Source organism: Pantherophis guttatus, chromosome 2, assembly GCF_059756535.1.
Source record: "Pantherophis guttatus breed Tessera chromosome 2, ASM5975653v1, whole genome shotgun sequence".
In the NCBI taxonomy this organism is placed as follows: Eukaryota; Metazoa; Chordata; class Lepidosauria; order Squamata; family Colubridae; genus Pantherophis; species Pantherophis guttatus.
In genome coordinates this window covers 108,774,971-108,795,144 of record NC_142064.1, presented here as the reverse complement: position 1 = coordinate 108,795,144, position 20,174 = coordinate 108,774,971, and the positions used below count along the sequence as shown (strand labels likewise).

The 20,174-nt window shown below is 38.6% G+C and overlaps 1 long non-coding RNA gene across 7 annotated transcripts in view; it reads left to right on the top strand.

Annotated features, from left to right (window-relative positions):
- The window catches only part of LOC132711427 (uncharacterized), a 74,232-nt gene extending 54,756 nt beyond the window's left edge, over positions 1-19,476 (top strand). For 4 of the 7 annotated variants that reach the window (XR_015732776.1, XR_015732775.1, XR_015732773.1 and 1 more), the window contains one exon: positions 12,368-19,476. This is a non-coding gene — a long non-coding RNA (uncharacterized LOC132711427). The remainder of the gene's footprint in view (positions 1-12,367) is intronic. The other 3 variants (XR_015732778.1, XR_015732777.1, XR_015732779.1) reach the window with 2 other exon arrangements.
- Positions 19,477-20,174: the final 698 nt, after the last annotated feature.

The following is a 20,174-nucleotide window of genomic DNA, read 5'->3' as shown; positions in this document are numbered from 1 at the left end:
AAATATATATCGGAATGGAGAAGATGGATTGATTATATTCAAAACAAATATCGGACTAAAAAGTATCAAATAGCTTATGAATGAATAGAAAAATTAAGAATATTTATATTTACTTAAGTAAAAGGGGAGTTAAAGTGTGAAGGGGGGGATAGGAATCCTTAGTTAATTAGCTTAGTTTAGCATATGATTGTTAATGATTATACCCTGTATTTTGTTCTGGGAAGTTTGGAGGAGTGGGGGGGGTAAGGAAGGGGGGGGGATGGGGAAATATTTGTAAAAAAAATTTATTTCTTTTTGTAAAACTCTTTAATAAAAAAAAAAGCCTCTCTGCTGATCAGGAACTCAGCTGGGATAGTCAGAGACTTTTCAAAGCATCTTTTTACCACCTCTTCGGCCAAGAGGTTGCAGAAAAAAATGCTTTGAAGAGCCTCTGATGGTCCCAGCAGAGCCGCGCGATCATCAGAGGCTTTTTTTTTTTAACTTTTAAAAGCATTTTTTCATCGAAAGATGTTGTAGAAAAAATGCTTTGAAAAGTTAAAAAAAAAGCCTCTGATGATTGTGCGGCTCAGCTGGGCATGGGGGGGGGGCGCAGAGATTTTTGCTACCGGTTCTCTGAACCATCCGCCGCCATCACTACCGGATCGGGTGATCCAGTCCGAACTGGGAGCATTTCACCCCTGATCCAGCCTCCAAGCACTGTGAAAGAGAAGTCATAGCATCACTTAGTTCACCATGGATATATATATACATATGATCCCATTTATAGAATATGATTTATATATATATATACAGTACGCTCCCTCCCACATGCTGGGGTAGACCAGATGTCTCGATAGAAAAACACATAATCTCTCCCCTGGCTCAAGCTGATGAAGGGAGGAGAACTTGTGGCTCAGAGGTTAATACAACTGCCTAACATGCAGGCAGCTCAAGTTCGAATCCAAATAAGGGTATGGCTAGCTGATGAGAGCTAAATAGCTTGAAATAGATCTATACTAGTTTCCCTTTATTTCTTTATCAGCGAAATATAAATTTGGTATAAAATGGTTTGTCGTGAATGTGACTGCTTGAGGGCTCCTGGATTGGAGCTGAAAGGCAAAAGGGATGCAGTACGCTCCCTCCCACATGCTGGGGTAGACCAGGTGTCTTGATAGAAACACACACACACACACACACACACACACATATATTGGAGAAATGGAGCCTATCTGTCGATTCATCCATGTCCAGTCTGCTGGAGTTCACCATGCCAGCGGAGGAATGAGGCCCCGTTGTCCCACGGATTCAAATGGGTTGTCTGTGTGCAAATGGGCGCTTGGAAATGGAGTGATCTTTTGAGGGCAATTCTACTGTTGTACCTTCACTTTCTTCAGCTCAGATGCAGCCGGGACACCCAAGCTGCTGGCAGTGGCAGCGGCAGCCACCTGAGCAGCCCCCTACCCAGCCCCGCCTGACCTACTCCATGCCTGGCCAGCCAGTCAGCCAGGGCAAAGCCTCACCGCTCTTCTCATCCTCATCCTCCCTGCTCAAGCGGTGGCAGGCTCTGCGGGACAACGGGGTCTCTCATTCCAGTATGGGTGTGAGGGACATGGCTCCAGAGTGCCTCCTTGCTCAGTTGAAGGCTTTGTTCCTGCACTCAAACAGTAAAGATGTCCTGGAATCAGAATCTGAATCAGCCACTCACAGAAACCATTCCTCATTCCTCCCCTGGCATAGCGAATTCCAGCGAGCAGGATGTTGGTGTGAGGGGCTTGCCCCAACCTCCTCGCTCAGTTGAAGGCTTCATTCCTGCACTCAAACAGTACGGCCTGTGCATGCAAGCAAGCAGTGCACCCCAGCTACAGAGGGTATTGGTTTCCTGCATCTGGCCTTAGATCTGATCAATGGGGCAGCTTTGGAGCCAGCGAGGGACTGCCCAGCCGCCTTGGCCCCGCCCCCTGTGTGTACGCATAGGAGGTGGCGAGCATGCAGGGGCTGGCATCCTGGGTGAAAGGGAAGCAGTCCGAACACAGTCAGCCTGCGGGAGAAGATGGTCCCCAGGCATGTCAGGCCTTGTGTGCACTCGCTGCCTCCTGTCCACACACCTAGGGTTGGGACAGTGGTTGTCCCTTGCTGGCTCCATCCTATCATGATGCTGCCATTCTTCTGGGGAAGGGGGGACCCTGGATGTATTACTTAGTTTATTGTGTTCTTCCTTACCTCCCCCCCCCCAGCCTGTAACCTTTTACTTTATAACCTTTATCCTGGTGCCTAGGCGCCTTGAGATTTTCTCAACTTTTGGGGAATGTAAGGGGAGGGAGGGCCATGTGGGTTGTATCACTCTGAAAACCAGCAGATGACCCTGAGAACGAAATGACTTCTGGTTGATGTTGTGGTGGTATCAGACACAGAGAATGGGACTCTGCGTTCTCTGTGCTGAAATCTCCTTGTTTGTGGGCTCTGAGAGGAACCAAAGCCACCTTGTAGCCACCTTTCTTTTCCCTCTCAGCCACGGTGAGGAGAAGAGGCAGCCTAAAGATGGCTGCCACAAAGCTGGGACAACCGAAGAACAACTAAGACTGGTGCTGGAATGAAGTAGGTGAACTGTGACTGGAACTGGGGGAGAGGATTTTATGAATTCCCCAAGGAACTATTTGTTAACTATTTTTCAGAACTATTTGTTAACTATTTTTTAAAACGGTATCTAAGCATTCTGAGAAAATACCAGACTGGAAGTGAAAGGCGTAAGAGAGAAAAATAATAAATTTTGAAATAGACAGAAAATTGGATTCTTAAATTGGGAAGACGTGGTACAGGGAAGGCATTTTAAAATGCTGAAATCATTTATTTACAAAACGTATTCTGCTTTTATAATGGATTTAAACGAAAAGAACGATTGACTATTGGCAATGTCAGAATATTGCCTGCTTATGATGCACCAGAGACTAGAAAGGGTTACGTCTTTACAGACATCACATGTGACTATATCAGCCAATGAACTCTTTATTGGACTCTTACCCAGAAACCACTTGGACATCTTCCCTGTTTTTTCTCTCTTTCTCATCTATCTCTCAGCAAGACAACACGTGAACTTCTCTCTCCTCTCAACATCTGAGTCATACAGTTAGGGTAAAAAGTGCAACAGGATACCTTGTTCATTATTGTATGCATGTATATATTTTGTAAATAATAAAACAACTTTTTGAACCTGAAGCTGTATTGACCAAATAACTTTCTCATAGAACCAAATGAGCATGGCCATCAATATATATCTGACAAATGGTAGCAGACGATGAAAAATTATTGCTCAGGTCTATGAATTTTTTTGTAAATTTTAAAATTATAGAACGATTTTTCCTAACATGGAATCCTTGAACCTGAACGAATTATCTTTACAAGAGATTGATGCATTAACTGTATCCTTAACAAAACAGCACCAATCATTATCCAAAAGACTAAAAAAACTTTCTATTGAAGCTACGCAGCAAGTACAAACCTCTTTACGAAAGGACCCAATTTTTTTTCTCCTCTTCACCTGAACACCGAAAGAACAGAACCACGCTTACAACAACCTTGCTCCGATCTCAATTCTACCCCACCTCATGACTATCATCAAGGACTTCAACCTTCTGAATCCCTTGTCTGTTCCAACCCTATAACTTCAGACCAACTTTTATTTTCTCAAGCTTCTCCAAAACAGCATTTATATCAAGTTTTACATGTGACAGGCCTGCTAAATGCAGGCTGGACTCCTCAAAGAACTGTTGAACTGTTGAACACCCTTTCAACCTCACCAGACCTGGTAAGCGATAATTTTTTCTTCAACCCATAGATTCCCAGACTGACCTTTTAAACACCCATTTTATTAAAAATCCTCCCTCCCCACCTATTGACTTTATTGCTCCCAATATGGCTTCCACCTTCCCTGAGAGCATGGCTTCAAAAATGGCCAACAAAATGGCCGCCCCCACACTCCACCATGCGGTCCACAAAATGGCCGACAATTTATATGACCACACTTTAAACAAAATGACGTCTACCACTTCAGAGCACAAGGTCTCATCCAACCCCCTTACCCCCATACATCCTACTACCCACCCCAAAACTGGAGATATTCAGACTGATTCCCTACCTTCTTCATCCAGAGCACCAAGTTCGAATCCTCCCAATTTTTAAAAAAATTTTCAGAACTTTTCTATTTTTGCCGCCGCTGCAGACCTCCCCATCTATACCACTGCAGCTGCAGCAGCTGCATATATTTCTACTGATACCAATATTGTTTCCAATGTAAAAAGATCCTTTTCAGTCTTTGCAGCCGCTGCCTCACTCCCCCCCTTATCGCCGAAGTTGCCGCCACTGCTGCTACCGCCTCCAACACTACAGATGCCCCGTCCAAACAACAAATTCACACAATTTTTGCAGCCTTTGCATCAAAAGCCAACCTACCTTCTACAGCAGCCGACGCCGTCGCAGCAGCTCTTCCGAATCAAACTACAACCACCACCTCCATTATTCCTCCTATCGTTGAATCACCTGCAACATCTTCTCTCACACCAAATGACTCCAATCAACAATCCGACGTTCAATTACCTATCTCTGCTGACAGTAACTCATTTCAGCCTTCTATTACTGTAAACTGTAATGATTTAAATATTGAAACTAATCATTCTTTGTCTTTATCTACTAATGTAAATTTATCTTTAGAAATTGAAACTGTTTTGCAACATTATAAACAACATGGCCCATTACCTTTATCACCAAACTTCAAAAAATTACAAACCTCAGGTAATAATTTCCCTACCTGGGAACAAGAAACTCATTTACATCTTTTAAGAGAAGGCACATTTCTTATAATTGAATCTCCCCCTACTAAACCTTGGTCATCTGACTTAACTTTTCTTCACAATAGTGTTTATGCCACTCTTATGTCAACTTTAGAAAGTGATATTGTTCATTCTATACCTACAGGTTTTACTGCACAAGAAGTATGGCAATACTTACAAAACCATTACAACAAACCCTCGCCTGCAACTATCTCTACTCTTGCCGGTGACTTTTATAGCACCATATATAAACCTGGCACATCTATGGCCAAACATCTTTTCCACCTCGAATCCATGCGAAAACAACTGATTCAACGCAATCATCCTGTACCTGAAACTGCCATGATTGGTATCATTTTCAATTCTATTAAACACATTCCTGGTTGGTCAGGATTCATTAATAGTCTCCACTCCTTACCCCCCCACATGTACACTGTCGCTGAAATCAAATCCAAATTAATAGACAAAGATAGAAGACTCTATCATACTGATACATACCCTACTTCTTTTGACCACCCTTTTTACCCTAAACATGATTCCCATCCTTCACATTCTTCACACAAACCATTCTACCAAAACTGGCAGAAACACCCCTCTCAATATCAAAATAATTTTAATTATTGTAACTATAGAGGACATCATCATACCTACAACTCCCATCCTCCACACAGTGACAACACCACCCACACTCATGATACAAGGGGATACACCCCTACAGACAAGACTAACAAAAGAAATCATACTATCAAAGAACATACTGAACCGGTTTCCGGTTACGTCATCGTGTCAAGCAAGACAGTTATCGAGATCGCTCCTGTCCCTTTCTTGTAAACTTTCCAGTCTGGGAGGCTTTTCTGTGCCGGCGGTGGCCCCAGAGAGGCGGCCGTAAGCGGAGAGGAGTAGAAAGCGCATGTGGAGTGGCAATCCGATGCGCGAAGGTGAATCTCTCCTGTCACAGGCTGGGAAGATGGCGCCAGTAATGGCGGCCCCAAAGCGATGACTACCCATTTTGGAAGGGAAACCCGATCGTAGACGGGCAAGGAGCCCTCTTCTAATGTAAATTAGTCTACATTGTGATGGACCTTTGATCCTTTTGATCTCCCTATTGTGAGTGCTGTGGTGGTGGAGGAATGTTCTGAGTGCCCTTTTACAATTGGAGCTAAGACGAGGAAAGCAGCTGCTAGTTTATTACACCAGGAATTTTGAGCCGTTATTAAATTGTGCTGACTGAAAGAAATATTGGATTTGTACTCTACTGATGGGAAGTATTGTTGGATGGTTTATTTCCTCCCTCCCCGCTGATAAATTAAGAATTAAATTAAGAATGGTGGTCGAACGGACAGATATATCCCTTGGTAGAGAAATACTCTTCTTCCTTCTTTTCTATCATTAGAAGGTGTGTGTATGGAACAGTACTTTACCCCCCTCTAGTGGCGAACTGTATAATTACACTATATACTGTGCTCTTAGAAGAGAAGAAATTTGAATCTGTTTTGTACTTGATTATACGTGTTTGAATGAATTACCCCCATTGATTATTATCCTTATTGACTAGACTTGACCTGAAGGACTTGGGGAATATAATATGTTTGCTGAATTGACTAACTTAAAAGCTGATTAAGATATTTTGAAAGTGATCGGGAATACCCCTATAAGCAAGATGTCAAGTGCAACAATTGTAACGACCACAAAATTGGGGAAAAAAGTTTTGACACTCCCAACGGTTGCTACTCCAGCTACACCTACATCATCATCTTCATCATCATCTAAATCTTTGGAGGACTTAGCCGCTGCAGGGAAACCTCCATTGTTATTAAGTCTACAAAATATGCTGCAGGCAATGTATGAGGTGATGACAAAAAATCAAGAAGATATCTCCAAAAATTTAGAGGACTTAATGTCAGACCTTAAAGGGGAACTGGGAGCTGTTAGAAATGATATCAAAATGCTGAACGAGAGGCTGGAAGGTATTCAGGGGGTGTTGACACAACAGGAGAGTAAAGTTCAAGATGTGGAGAAGAGAGTGGGACGATGTGAGGAGAGACTGGATGGAAATGAAAGAGAGCAGCTCTCAGTGAATAGGGCCCTGGAAGAAGAAATTATATTTCTTGAAATGGAAAGGTCAGCCTTTTACTTGAGGATACAAAATGTGGTGGAAGAATGGGGGGAGCCTTTAAGAGATATTGTGACGGATATTTTGGCTGGGATTCTGGAGATAACTAAGAAAGATGTCCTGAGAGATATAGACAACGTTTTCCATGTATTTACAAGTTACGCTAGGAGGCAGAGACTTCCGACAGAGGTTCATGTTAGACTATCAAAAAAAGCTCTTAGGGAAGAAGTGATTTTGAAGTCCAGAGACAAAACGGTGACATATAAGGACAAACAATTGATAATACTGAAGCAACTCCCCAGACGGGTACGGGAAATACGACAAAACTATCATTTCTTAACCACTCAATTAAGAAAACACAAAGTACTATACAGGTGGTTATTACCGGAAGGGTTACAATTTACTTGGGCTGACAAAAAAGTGAGAATTGATAACCTTAGAGATGCTAGAGAATTTTTTTATAAGACATTTGAACCTTTAGAAGCGGAGGTGGGAGAAGAGTCAGAGGGGAAGAGTGCGGAAGAATTATTAGAGGAGGAAGAGAGAGGGGAACCAGAACAGCTAGGTGGGAGAAAGAAAGGAAGAGGACAGACGCAGATACAGGCAGAAATAGGAACCGAGGGACTAAACCAGAGAGAAACAAGACAAACAAAAAAGAAACTTCAAGTAGAAGGCAAGTAAGGGCAACAGAAGGGAGAAGGGATGGGGGAGAAAATTCGACTATTGTCAGTTAACATTAATGGGCTGAATAGCCAGAATAAGAGAAAAAAGATCTTTAATAAATTAATAAAAGCACGTTTGAATATTATATGCCTTCAAGAAGTACACGTGAAAAGAGATCATCTTTATTTACTGAATTATACCAAATTGGGTCAATTATATACATCTCTAGCAGAAACTAAAAAAAGAGGAGTAGCGATTTATGTTCAAAAGCATATAAACTCAAGACTAATTTTTGCAGATGAAGAAGGGAGACTTTTGATAATTGAAGTAGAAATTTGTGGTAAAAAAAGCATATTGGTTTGTATTTATACACCTAATGGGAATCAAAGTTTTTTTTCAGAATCTTTATAGTAAATTGGTAGAACTTGATTACTCACATATTTGTGTAGTGGGGGACTTCAACGCCATAGATGATAAGGATAAAGATTATATATCTGGAAAAAAGAATCAGGAGGAAAAAAGAGATCAGCAAAGAAAAGATTGCCTACTATTTGCCATCAAATTCAAGAGGAATTTGGACTTAGAGACATTTGGAGGGAAAAACATCCGGAAGATAGACAGTACACATATTTCTCCGCCAGGCACTCATCTTGGTCGCGGATAGATGCGGTTTGGATGTCGGGGGAACTGAGGCAGGGAACACAGAAAGTAGAAATAGGCATCAATGAGTGGGCAGACCATAATCCATTATGGATAACATGGGGAGGCTTGAAAACAAGGCCCAGGTGGAGAATGGATGTAAGGGTCCTCAAAGATGAACAATTCTTAAGTTATTTAAAGAAGGAGATGGGCTTTTTCTTTCAGGAAAATAATAAGGAAGATGCGAACTTTTTAAATGTTTGGGAAACCGCTAAAGCAGTGTTTCGGGGTTTAGTGATAAACTATATAGCGGGGAAACGGAAGAAGGAGAGGGCTAAACGAGATAAATTATTAAAAGACTTGACCAAAAGTGAGGCTATGTTGCAACAGGACCCAAACAATAGAGAACTCAATATGAATTTGAAATTAGTACAACATCAAATTAACTTATTAGACCAAGAGGACTTAGAAAAAAAAATTAGGTGGATGAAACAACGGCAATTTGAAAATGCAAATAAACAGGGAAGATGGCTTACATACCGATTAAAAAAAGAAAAGGAAAGGAGTAGAATTCATAACTTGAGAGATGGGAATGGTGAATGGATTACAGGGGAAGAAGAGAAGAAAAGAATAGCGCAGGAATTTTATTCCGATCTATATAGAAAAGAGGATAAGTCTGAGCAGGAAATAAAGAAATATTTAGAATAATCTGATCTACCCAAAATATCGGACATGTCTAGGGAAATACTGGACAGGGAGATAACCAAAGGGGAACTTGAAAGGGTTATGGGAAAACAAAAAACAGGAAAGACTCCCGGTACAGATGGCCTCCCAATAGAATATTACAAGGCACTTTGGGAAGTCTTAAGTGACAGAACTATTTAATGGGGTAATCCGGGAGGGACAGATTCCGAATTCCTGGTCAGAAACATTAATAACCCTCTTGCCAACTTATCCCTGATCCAGAATTATAGACCTATTTTGCTTCTTAATGCAGATTACAAATTATTTGCGGCAGTGCTAGCAGAAAGGCTAAAAGTTTTCCTAAGTCAATTTATACATGAAGATCAAAACAGTTTCCTTCCTTGTAGGCAGATTAGAGATAACGTGAGAATAATTATGAACGTCTTGGAACATTATGAAACCCATATTGATAAACAATTGGCTTTGGTCTTTGTGGATGCGCAAAAGGCCTTTGATTGAGTGAGTTGGAGTTTTTTAGTGGGTTTATTACAACATATACAATTTGGGGAAAGGTTTATTCAGGCAATTCGTTCAATTTATTCGAAGCAGTCTGTTAAGATTCTAATTAATGGAGACGTTTCTGAACAAATCTGCATTGAGAAAGGAACTAGACAGGGGTGCCTGCTTTCTCCGTGGCTATTTATTTTAACATTAGAACCTTTATTGAGGGAAATTAGGCGTAATTCAGGGATAAAAGGATTGCATATTAAAAACCAACAATATAAGGTACAAGCATACGCTGATGACCTAGTATTTATATTGGAAGACCCCATTTTATCGGGTCCGAATTTGATTAATGAATTAGGAAAATATGGAAATGTAGCGGGTTTAAAAGTAAACAAGGAAAAAACTAAGGTTATTATTAAAAATTTGACAATAAAGCAGGGGAAGGAATTAGAAGCGCATTTGGGATTCCAAATTGTCAATAAATTACGATATCTAGGTATTATATTATCAGCCAAATGCACAACAATTAAAGAAGATAATTATTTGAAATTACTCCAACGAACAGAACAGGATTTAGAGAAATGGAAGAACCTTCAGACGTCTTTATTAGGTAGGATCGCGATTATAAAATCCTATATCCTCCCAAAATGGACATATTTATTTTATACAGCACCAGCTAGACTAAACAATACTTTTTTCCAAATGTTAAATCAATGTGTTTTTAAATTTATCTGGCAAAATAAAAAGCCCAGAATTAAACTTAAAATGCTTCAAGAGGTGAAAGAAAGGGGGATTTGGCTTACCAAAATGGGAATATTATTATCAGGCTGCAAATTTAGTTTGGGTAAGGGAATGGATCCTGCTGAGAAGACGGTTGTTGATTCTGGAAGGTTCAGGGTTACAACAGGGTTGGCACTATTTTCTTTGGCAAGATAAGATTAAAAAACATATGAGTTTTGCAGGACATTATGTAAGGAATATTCTAATTGATACATGGAGGAAAGTTAAGGGTAAACTCTACTTTTCGACTCCTTCTTGGTTGGTCCCGTTAGAAGCTACAACATATAGTTCGCTTTATAATACAGAAAAACACCTATCCTATCGGGAACTGTTGGATGCCCAAGGCTGCTTAAAAACAAGAACTGAGTTACAGCTTCAAGGAATAAAATTGGATTGGTGGTCCTATGTCCAGATCAGCTCTAAATATAAGAAAGACAAGGAAAAAAGTGGTATAGACATGACTCAGCAAGAAATAGATAGTATTATATTAGGAAAGGAGGAAAGAATATTATCTAAGATCTATAAATTCTTAATAACTTATTGGATAGGGGATGAGATTGTTAAAGACTCAATGATTGCCTGGGGGAGAAATATTGGTTACTCAATTGAATTGATAAAATGGGAAGAAATTTGGATGAAACAATTGAAATTTCTGATGGCAACCACTTACAAAGAAAACTTGTATAAGATGGTGTATAGATGGCATCTCCCTCCTGCTCGATTAGACAAAATGTTTCCAGGACTCTCCCCAAATTGTTGGAAGTGTGGTGAGATAGGTACTTATTATCATGTATGGTGGACCTGCCCTAAGGCAATCGAATTTTGGAGATCTATACAGAGGTGGATATTAGAAATCACGGGATATAAATTACAATTGAAACCAGAATACTATCTATTAAATATTAGGCCAGATAAGATAGGCATGAATATATGGTGTCTGATTACATATCACAACCGCAGCAAGAATATGTTTTGCTCAACATTGGAAGGGGAAAGACCTACCGGCTGAAGATTTGATTCTGGGAAAAATTATCGAATATGCGGAAGCTGACAGGTTAACAAAAATTTTGAGAGATCAAAAGGACTCCGTATATTTTCAATGCTGGGACCAATGGTATACTTGGTTGAATAATAGAATAAAAAAAGGATAAGGTTAGTATAGATTTTATTTTTTATTTGTATATCTTGACTGAAGTTAATATAAAGTTAACTGGGGTATTTACGAGACCGCCTTCTACCACCAATAGCCTCCCACCGGCCAGTACGCTCACACAGAGTGGGCCTCCTCAGGGTGCCGTCCGCCAGACAATGTCGGCTGGTGACCCCCAGGGGGAGAGCCTTCTCTGTGGCGGCGCCCACCCTCTAGAACAACCTCCCCCCAGAGATACGTACAATAACAGACCTCCGGATTTTTCGTCGGGCCCTGAAAACCCATTTATTTCAACTAGCTGGGCTGGCTTGAGTTAAATTTTAAACTGATTTTAAATTGGAATTGTTTTAATTACGGCCAAAAATATTTAATTATTTTAAACAGTTTTTAGATTTTGTATGTCTTGTTTTTACTTTGGCTGTTCACCGCCCTGAGTCCTATATTGGAGAAGGGCGGTATAGAAATTTAAATAAATAAATAAATAAATAAATAAATATATTCTGTAAAGCTCCCGTCGCGATCTGTGTGTGAGTAAATATTTTGTTGTAAAGAAATAAATAAAATTAAAAAAAAAAAAGAACATACTGAACCTAAAAGATCCATGGCTACTGAATTTTACATTAGAAAGGGTCCCACACACAAAGATTATAAAGACAGAAGGGGACAACATACTGAACAATCTATATATTCTAACTCCGATTCCCAAACATTCGGCATCTTTCCCAACACCCAACAATACCTGCGTGACACCACGCACCTATGGGTCAACCAATATTTCAATTACAGCAGCAAATGGTACTTCCAATACAGTTGAATATGAAGGATCTATCTTTATACCCAGTATAAGGGAAATTAGTCAAGTGCTCTATACACCTACCTTTGGCCACAATATTTTGAGTACTTCAAAATTAGGTAAAATCGGTTTTAAAGTATTTCTTGATGATCAACACGGTTTTATAAAATCCAAACATGATAACACTATTATTGCTAATATTTCTGTCATTAATGATTTACCTTTTCTTATTCCAGATTCCTTTACATCATCCTCACCCATGACTCAACTACCTCAATCCTCATCGAGACCTGACCCTGACAATCATCCCGACCGTAACCCTGACACCCACCATGAAGGTACCACACCACACCTCTCTCCAACTTCACCCACATCACAAAACCAATGAACCTCGAAAACAAAAATTCAAACTCATATAGGTGAACCTTTACACGATAATTGTGCCCATTTATTACACAGACGTTTAGCACATGCCAATACTGTTGCTGTAGACAATACTCCCAAGGCATTGCCCTATCCAACTTGGATTGCCCAACTAAGGATTGCCCTATCCAACTTGACTGTGAGATTTGTAAAGCTGCAAAATCGAAGGCAGCCCCAATTCCCCACACCAGCACCAGACGATCAAAACACATATACGAATTGGTACACGTTGACATTGTAGGCCCTTTTCCACTTTCTTTGGGCAAACGCAAATATTTTTTGAACTTAGTCAATGATTTCAGTCGTTTTGGACATATCTATACCCTTACTGAAAAATCTCAAGCATTCCAAAAAATAAAAAAAATTTACACACTCATACAAAACCAACACAACATCAAATTAAAGAAAATTCAAACAGATTGTGGAACCGAATTCACATCTGTACAATTTCAAAACTGGATTGACTCCAAAGGCATTATACACTACAAAACATCACCTTTTACCCCCCAGCAGAATGGGATTTGTGAAAGAAAAAATGGAATATTACAGACCATGATGCGCAGCATCATGTTAGATGCTGATGTACTCCCTAGCTATTGAGCAGAAGCCCTTGCATATGTCAATTACACTTTTAACCGCACATGGAATAAGGTTATTAACCAAACGTCTTATTTTCTTGTATATGGCACTCAACCACACCTCACACATCTTCGTGTTTTTGGCTGCTATGCATATGTCAATATCCCCAAACCACTCAGACGGAAAGGGAATGAGGTGTCCAAAAAATTACGTTTCATAGGATATGCACCAGGTTCGAAAGCATATCGATTCATAAAAAAACAACAACACAGTAATAATTTCCCCTTCAGCCACATTCATAGAAAACCACAACTGGACCAAAATACACTCAAATGACTCATACGTATTAACCCAAGAAACAAATACATTAGATACACCACAGAGAATTCAACATGTACAAACAACACCACCAAATGTTACACCACGAACAAACAACACAGATACACAACTACCAATCAGAAAATCCAAACGAATTACACAAGGCATCCAACCTAAAAGATTTGACGTGAACAATGTGACACAGACAAACCAAATACCCATCACTCCAAAAAATTTTAAATACATGCTCCAATTACCGGAATCAGAACAATTAAAATGGTGGGACGCTATGTCCAAAGAAATGGACTATTTAATAAATTTAAAAGTATTCACAAAAACAACACCTCCACAACACAAACACCCGATTGGCACTCGATGGGTTTACAAAATTAAAACACTCCCTGACAACACATATCTATACAAAGCACGCCTCGTAGCCCAAGGTTTTGCCCAACGCTTTCCCGAAGATTACGATGAAACTTACTCCCCCACAGTAAAACCAGAAAGCGCAAAAACGGCACTGACTTCAGCCATTGTCTCAAATCAAGAAGTCTACCAATTTGATGTCCAAACCGCATACCTCCATGCACCATTAGAGGAGGAAATTTATGTCAATGGGGCACCAGGATTCCAAGTTGAATTTGGCAAAACAAGGAGGATACACAAAGGGTTATACAGCTTAAAACAATCAGGCAAACTCTGGTTTGACTGCCTTACCAACATTTTAAAATCAATGGGGTATAATCAAATTTGATCAGACCAGTGCGTAATGACAAAACCTTATGAAGGGGGAAAAGAAATTATTTTAATCTATGTTGATGATTTGATTTATATCGGGCCCAACATACAATCCAGCGAACAATTTGCAAACAAATTAAGAGAACATGTTAATTTAAAGACCTTAGGTCATATAGACCAATATCTGGGTGTACAAATTTTTAAAACTGATAGAGGTTTTTGCTTCTCACAAAAGGATAAGATTGAAGACCTGTTACAAAGATGTGGCATGGAAGACTGCAATCCCACAGATACACCCATGCGCACTGACTATAATAAAATTGCTTATCTAGATGGTAACAAGCATCATGATAAAACTCAATATCAATCCATCATAGGATCACTTTTATATCAGCAGATGGAGTAGACCCGATATATCATTAAGTACAAATCTCTTATCTAGACAAGTAGATGAGCCTAAAGAACAACATTGGGTTGCTATGAAAAGGTTACTCAGATATTTGCATAATACAAAATATATGGTCTTATTATTAGAACCTGATGAAGGAGTCACCCCAGAACTTATCTGTTATTCAGATGCTGATTGGGCAGGGGATGAAAAATCAAGAAAAAGCACATCAGGCTTTATATACTTCCTAAATGGTTGTCCCATAGACTGGTGCGTTTGTCGCCAAAACTTCATTGCTAATTCCACTGCCGAAGCTGAATATGCCAGTGCTTCTGACGCTTGCACACTTCTCACATGGATATACGAATTAGTTTCAGATATTTGGACACAACCTTCACTACCTATCACTCTCCACGAGGACAATGAGTCCGTTATAGCCTCTTCGGTCAGCTTCAGATCTCACCATATTGATATACATTATAAAAATGTGAGAGACCTAATTAAAAAGGGTTTTGTTGAATTTGTTCGTTGCGATACCAAAGACCAAACTGTCGATTTCTTAACTAAACCTTGTGAAACACATTGGAACCACTGCAAATCAGTTGGACTGTACTTATAATTTATTTTTTCTTATACTTGTGTTTATTATTATCTTTGAACACTGTTCCATCACACTTGGCAATAGAAGGGGTCTGTCAGAATATTGCCTGCTTATGATGCACCAGGGACTAGAAGGGGTTAAGTCTTTACAGACATCACATGTGACTATATCAGCCAATGAACTCTTTATTGGACTCTTACCCAGAAACCACTTGGACATCTTCCCTGTTTTTTTTCTCTCTCTCATCTATCTCTCAGCAAGACAACACGTGAACTTCTCTCTCCTCTCAACATCTGAGTCATACAGTTAGGGTAAAAAGTGCAACAGGACACCTTGTTCATTATTGTATGCATGTATATATTTTGTAAATAATAAAACAACTTTTTGAACCTGAAGCTGTATTGACCAAATAACTTCCTCATAGAACCAAATGAGCACGACCATCAATAGGGCAATACTGAAATTTAAGTTGAGAGTGCCATCTGCTGACGAAAGGAAAAATTACAAGTCTGGGAATACCTATATGTGCGACTGTGAAAATATTTACTGGATTATCCTTAACTCTACCCCATGATTACTGGAGACTCAAATACAAAAATAAGGAAGCTATCTAATTAAAGGGACCCCTGAATGTTATGTTAGAAGATTGAACCTGTAAAGGAGATGCAAAGAGGCTTTGGATAAACTCTGGGACTATTTAATTGGAATTGATTGTATACTTGTGGGATATAAAGAGCTGTGATTAGTATACTCCTTGAAGGGAAATTTAAGGACTGAATAAACAGTTGAACTGTTTAAAACAAAACAAGATACTTTATAAGGATGAAATGAGTGGAACTTTGAAGGAGATGGCGTTACTTTTTCAAAACACAAAGGATATCATAGAGAAAGGTTTTAAGGAGATTACGGAAAAAATGGAAAATACTATACGAGGGATGATGAGTAAAGACCAAGACATCCAGGAAAGGGAGGAGCCAAGAGAAGAATTGGAGGAAAAGATTGAGCTGAAGAACCAGAGAAGAAAAGAAGAAAAACAAGGAGGAGATAACAATGAAAATAACAGTGACTGATCAATTAAATGAGGGGAAAACATATTAAAAGAGTTGAAAAGAGAATTGGAGATACAGGAAGATACCCTTGAAAGGGAGTTAGGGGCCTGGGTAGAAATTGTGGAAGGTAGGCAATGGAAGAGGGTAGATGTGGTAGAAATATCTAGATTGAACAGCCAAGAAGTAGAGAGATAGTAGAGATAGAGATAAAGATCCAAGAGAGGAATATGGGAGGCAAGTCAAAAAAAGCATAGCAATTAAAGTATTGAAGCAGGCAAGAGACAATGGATAGATGATTTCTCCTTTTTGTTGTTGTTCTGACTTGCTTTTCTTTTTCTCTTTCTTTGCTTTTTTTAGGTAGGTGACATGATTAGAAGTTAGGTAGGATAGAAAGAAAATGTTTTTTTAATGAAGGGTGACATGACTAAAAGTTAGAATAAGAGATAGAAATAAGAGGAGAGGGAATGTTAGTGTATATAATTTTATGTAATAAAATAAAAGTAATAATGAGAAAATTGAATAATTGGATAATTGCAATCTAATATAAATGTGTATTATTAATAGAAATATATGTTGATTGAATGTAATAATTGATTAATTCTACTAGCTTTATTTGTATTAGAATGTATGACACCTAGGTGCCACACTGTTCATGCATTGATATGTTTGTAAAAAAACTTTAAAAAAATACAGCAGAAAGAGACAAAGTGTATCCAGAAGGGAATGTTCAGTAGGCACAAAAATATTAAAAAGAGCTACAAGATTCCAAAAGAGAGAGATAAAAGGCTGACTAAAAAGTCAATAAATGATGGAATTTTAAAAAGGTTAAGAGATGATGGATAATGAGAAAATATATTAATAAAATGGGAAAATACAAATAGGGAAAATAGTATATATATTAATAGATAATACAACTTATTATAAGTAAAAACAAGTTAAGATTAGTAGATGGAAATTTAGGATTAGGTAATTTAATTGTATTATTAACATTAATAGTGTGTTAAAGTATATTGTAAATTTAAAATATTAAGGATTAGAAATTGTGGGGATTTTGAGACTCCCGGGATTGATTAAATAATTAATTGATTAAATTGATTAAATTAAATTGATTAAGTGGATTAAATCCACTCCCGGGGTTGATTAAATATTGTTAATATTTGGCGTTATTACTATACTATTACTATCCTACACATTTCAAATATTGAAGTTATGGTGGAATAATGAGTAATTCTTAAAATATTAAATAATAGTAATTTAGTAGGGAATAACAAATACCTGGCGCAAAGAAATGTTATTTATATTTAAATAAATTAATGAGGAAAATAATAAAGGATTATGAAGAGAGAATAGTATTGTTGACGTTGGAAGATTAGGATTACACATACTTATTTGTATTATTATTGTTAGCATTGTTTAAAAAAGACTTGACCCAGTCCACAAAATATGTATAGTGTGAAAAGAAAACTGCAAATAAAACATGTTTTAAAAAAAGAAAGAAAGAAAATAAACTTCTAGAATTTTTAAAATTTGGGGGAAAAAATCCTTTTAATGAGGTGAGAGGCAGCCCAGCTGAGAGATGGCTCAAATGAGAAGTGGCCCAGGCAGAGACAGCTCAGTTATCCAGCCCAACACCTGAGCGAAGGCAGTGAATTTTATTTTATTTTTTTGAAATGTTTGAATTCTTAACGATTTAAGAGAAAATATAATACACCATGGAAAAAGAGATAGACACTTCAGTGCAATGGTGGACATATCTGCAGATAAATTCAAAGTACACAGAGGATATAAAAAAAGATCAAGTTCTACTAGAAGAAACAGAATTAGATAAAATCATACTAGGGAATGATCGAAAACTAATAAGTAGACTATACAAGTTTCTAATTCGGTATAAAATGGAAGAGGAAATGGTGAAAGACACGATGATCAAATGGCCACAAAACTTTAACCATGTGATAGAACTAGAGAAGTGGGAGAGGATGTGGAAAACGAACATGAAACTAACAATTGCGACGGCATACAAGGAAAACCAGATGAAAATATTTTATAGATGGCACCTCCCACCGGCCAGAATTGTGAAAATGTTCCCTACCAACTCCCCGAAATGTTGGAAGTGCAAGACTGGCTACGGAACATACTATCACCAATGGTGGACCTGTACGATGGCACAAACATTCTGGAAGAAAATCAAAACTTGGATAGTAGAAATAATTCAGAACCCAATAGAGGGAAAACCGGAACAATTTCTGTTAGGAATCTCAATAGACAATTATACTAAAGAAATACAGTACCTTATATTGCATATATTGACTGCAGCACGTATTGTATACGCACAATATTGGAAGAAGGAAACACTACCAACGGAAGAGGATTTAATTAAAAAAATTCTAGAAAGTGCAGAATTAGATAAATTAACTAAAGAAATTAAGGGGAAAGAAGAATCAAAGTATTATAAGGTTTGGAGTAGATGGTATGAATGGTTGAAACATAAGGAAATAAGTTAAATGAATGAAGAAAGGAGGGGGAAAATGTATATGATCTTTTGTTAGTAAAGAAGAAATGATATAAAGTAGAAAATGAACGTCAAATAAGTATATACTTAAATATTTGTAAATATTGATGTATAGAAAAAGCAGACCGCTGTGTATAGCTGAAAGAAAAGTGATATTTTTCTTTTTTGTGTTACTTTTTGTTGTATGTATGTTTGATTTTTAATGTGTTATTAATGTGTTTAAAATAAAAAAACTTTTTAAAAATTAAAAAAAAAAGAAAAAGAAAAAGAAAGAGATAGACACTTCAAAACAGGGAAGATAGTATCAGATCCCTATCGTGATGCTGCCATTTTTCTGGGGAAGGGGGGACCCTGGATGTATTACTTAGTTTATTGTGTTCTTCCTTACCCCTCCCCCCCATAGCCTGTAACCTTTTACTTTATAACCTTTATCCTGGTGCCTAGGCATCCTGAGATTTTCTCACCTTTTGGGGAATGTAAGGGGAGGGAGGGCCATGTGGGTTGTATCACTCCAAAAGCCAGCAGAAGATGACCCTGAGAACATTTGCTTATCGCATTCTCAGGACAGCCATTACAATAACATCTCCACACCTGCGGATTGGCTGAATGCACATCGAACTGAAGGGAGGGGTTTCTAATTCCTTTATCCTAACTGTATTGCCTGAGGGAAACTCAGAGTCTGCTTTTCTTTTGTCTGCTATCACTCCTGTTCAATAAAAGGTTCCTTTTGAAATGCCAAAGTTTCAAGAGTTTTTACTTTCTTGAACGAGGAGAAGAGGCTGGACCTTACAGATAGTGATGAATTTTTCAAGACAGGGAACAAACAGCCAAGCACTCTTGTAAACTGACATTCACAACAGGAAAAATATTTAATCTTTAGAAATTTTTAATTTTTTTAACAAAGAAACAAAAAAAGTAATAGAAATGGAGACTGATATTATAGTGACTTGCAAATTGTGTCATAAGTTTCAGCTTATGCCCACAGAAGACCCAAACTGCAGCAAATGTAAACTACTGGAATTACTAGAAGAAAAAGTAAAGGGTCTAGAGGCAACTCTAACTACTCTGAAACTCAATGAACAAAGTGAAAATTCCCAACCCAAACAAGAAGACTACATCTAAATTGAAAAGGCGTTGGTCTTACCGTGAACGCCGTTTCTCCGGGGGCTGCGGAGTGGGTCAGGAGTGGGATGTCAGTTGATCTGCCCAGATACTGAGTCAAGAAGAATTGGCCACGCCTCCTCTCGTGCCCCTCATTTCCAGTTTGTTTGATGAAGAGAGGTCTGAAAGACAAGCCCTGCTAGATAGTTAGTAGGGAGTTATGTCGGTGTTGCAGGCGGGGAGGGGCTGACCCACTCCGCAGCCCCCGGAGAAACGGCATTCACGGTAAGACCAACGCCTCTTCTCCCAGTAGGCTGCGGATTGGGTCAGGACATAC